Genomic DNA, 3,560 nt, shown 5'->3' on the forward strand with positions numbered 1-3,560 from the left:
ACCAAGATAGTCATAATCTTTACCATGTTTATTTGCATGTCAAAATCCCTCCAATAATTTATTATTCTTTGCCTAATTTTGTTGCCACGGACTGTCTGAACTGCTTTCTTTAGGTAGTCGATACGAGCATGGATATTTCAACACAGTAAGGCCAGTCCTTTTTTTTTTTTTTCTGGAATAGGTTGAATATCTAACTGAAAGAACTTTCATTTCCTTCCTGTTCATCTCCAGACTCCCCTTTTAGCGCTGTAATTTACTGCCATTGAAGCTCCTCCCGTCATTCACCGAAAAGAATTGTGCTGTCGGCGAATAAATATCTAGGCAGAAAAAGATTTTGTGTATTTAATTGCATGATTTATGCGGCCTCACCTCTTCCCAGTATTATTTTTTCGTGTGTGTGTGTGTGTGTGTGTGTGTGTGTGTGTGTGTGTGTGTGTGTGTTCGAGTGTGTGTGCGTGCGCTATTCATGTATGTATATGCAGTATGTATGCTTGAGTGTGTCTGTTTTGCAGGCGGGACGCTTATCGTCTCGAGTAACCCATCAAAACTTTTAGCAATATACTGGATATCTCTGGGCTATAACTTCACACTTTCATCTTGTTTGGGATATTAAACTTCGCAGGGCAAGGAGCGTTAAAATCCGCAATATTAAGTCTGAAAAACTACCAGGAATCCCAGGCACCCCGGCGAGCCCAGTCCCCTCTTCAAAACGGGATGAGTTGGGGATAAAACTCGTACCCCTAACTTGAAAGCTTCTCGGCACCTTTAAAAATGCATTTGGCACGTACTGCACTTGTCACATAATGCATTTAGTGAGTACTGCATTTAGCTTGTGATACATTTGGTTTGTACTGCATTTGACTTATACTGCTTGTGGCTTGTACTGCTTGTGGCTTGTACAGCATTTGGCTTGTACAGCATTTGGCTTGTACAGCATTTGGCTTGTACAGCATTTGGCTTGTACAGCATTTCTTACTGCATTTAGCACGTACTATGTATAACACGTCCTGCGCATGGCACGTACCATTTAGACTGTGCTGCAGAAGATCGTCTTTATGTGGTGGCATCCATATAGCGATATAGCCAGCAGGTGTGGGACTCGGTTTTCCAAATGTCCCACAACTCCCTTCCAGTCCCCGTAGGAGTGTAAGGTAGACTGCTGGAGAGGAACAGTTTCAGCCTGCAGTACACCAGTTTCACCTTTCAGTTGACGGTATTATGATTCACTCACGTTTTTTATCTGATGTTCGAAGTTATGCCCTTCACTACGACGACACCTTTTGTATTTTATTCTTGCTGTAGATGATTGGGTTCATCCAGAGAAGGACATCTCGTTGTTAATGGAGTAGATGGATCTCCTTCAATCTCTTCGGTCCTGTGACTTCTCTGATTTACGGCCGTATTCTGAGTGGCATAGGAGGCTTCGTGACAACTCATTCTAAGCGATTTATTTTTAGTATCCGTAGCACCTATTCCTAAGCGATTTATTTTGCATATTACACCTTACACATTCTCAAGTACCGGGGTATCTTCGTAGCACCTCTTCCTAAGCGGTTTATTTTGCATATTACACTCTGACTTTCACGAATGTTCTATTATTTTAGTACTGACATAATTTCCATCAGTAACATAGACTACAAGAGGATATTGAGGTGTAATGTGCAAAATAAAATCACTATGGAGAAGGTGTTGCGAAATCTCCAATATCAACTAGAAGTACTGTCCTCATTGTTTTTGCCTCCACCATATGACTTTATGCAGCACAGAAGTGATTCCTTTGTGATGAAGGTATTAAAACCATGCAACCGACAAGATAAAATTAACGTGCTGTATGCAACAATGAACCAATAAGAAAGAAATGCCAGGGAACCGCCGCTTCCAACGACAACAGAGGCGTTGCTGGAAAAGCCCATATCCTTGAGAGCTGATAAGGCTTTCTAGCACCTGCTAATGAAAGAATGAGTGAATGACCGAAATAAACTGGCGACGCAACTAGGGTGCCAGGGTCAAATCCCGCTGGTTATCAGGTTAAAGCACGACAATGAAGATATAATAAAACCAGACAATAAATAAACAATAGAATATAATCAAGTGAAAAAAAAAAATGACAACGTAGCCTGGCAGCCCGTACAGAGGAGAGCGTTACCCCCTCCCACCTATTTCTTAAGCGATAACTTCTTTATGTACTAAGTGAAAGGTACCTAAAATATTCAGATGTAATGTAGGGAAGAAATATAAAGGAATCCTCCAGAACCCTTGAGAATGCATCCCAAGGTGTCCGATAGGAATACCACGGTCGTGCATCAGGTATCCAGCAAATGAGAAAAGTTGTGAGCCGATACGGGGAGCAAAATTTAGTGAGTGAAGTTTGGTGTATGCAGACCTGATGGACGAGGGGGAGGGAGGGGGAGCAGGGGTGCAGAACCAGATTCACAGATGACGTTTACAAACTTCGGCTTATCCTGATGGATTCTCGCCGTCAGTGGAACATTTATAGAAAATTATTTTATCCAGCCGAATCCACATCATCTGAGGAAACCGGACTTAAATCGGTTCGACTAAGTTACAACCACCACCACCACCACCATCACCACCACCAACATCACCACCTTTCATCTTAATCTTCACCACCTTCTTCGCAATTACAATCACATAGTTCAAATGCTAAGTCGTGGTTACAGGAAATTTGATGAACTTAGTTATTAGGTTTGAACCATTCAAGCTGACCGTCAGCCAGACTGAAAGGAGTTTGGGATCTTTGTTAGTTTAGAATAAACCAGTTGTACACTCCACTTAAGCGTTACTGACTTCGCTTCAAAAGGTGTTAGAAAACTGGTACAGGTAGGAAACTAAAAGGAGCACCAAACCAAATTCACTGATGCCGTAGCTACACATGCTCTCAATCATCATCATCATCATCATCATCGTCGTCGTCGTCGTCGTGTCATAATGTTTCGCACCAAAATGTTAGTGGACTTATTCTATGATAGTATCATGTTGTCGTATAGAAAAATTATAAGGATGTTAAATTAATTTTACCAAATTTGTTATGTTTGTTTGCAAAATGTAGGCTATTGTTATTGCTAAAAACAAAATGAGATATAGCAAAATCAGAAATGACTCTAACCTTGCGCTGAAAAGTTGTTATATCATTGCTAATGTTTACGGCAGGCAGATTCCAGAGCGAAAAATACACAACCTCATCATGTAAGCCCTACTTCAAAGATAGCTTCTCCATTAACACGTCTGACCCACAGAAAATTAGTAAAAAGTATGTTCATATCGTTTAGTACGGTAGAGAGAAATTTTCGAACTGTTTGGGTGAGAAAACGTCTTCATTAATCCCTTTACTGCCAGAGTTCCCTCCCGGCTGGGCTGAAATAATCTTTTGGTAGTTACAAGAAATGGAGTCCTAAGAGTTCGCTCTTAGGAGCGTGGACAGTGTTCGAGTGAGAAACTTGCTTATACTGCTAAGTTAACTAAAAGAAGAAGTGTTTCCCTTTGCCTGTTATTTATGCACACTTTGAAATGATCCATTTTTATTTCATAATTTGCACAAT

This window comes from Coenobita brevimanus, chromosome 38 (assembly GCF_032717465.1).
Source record: "Coenobita brevimanus isolate Jiangsu-jjx chromosome 38, ASM3271746v2, whole genome shotgun sequence".
Lineage (NCBI taxonomy): Eukaryota > Metazoa > Arthropoda > Malacostraca > Decapoda > Coenobitidae > Coenobita > Coenobita brevimanus.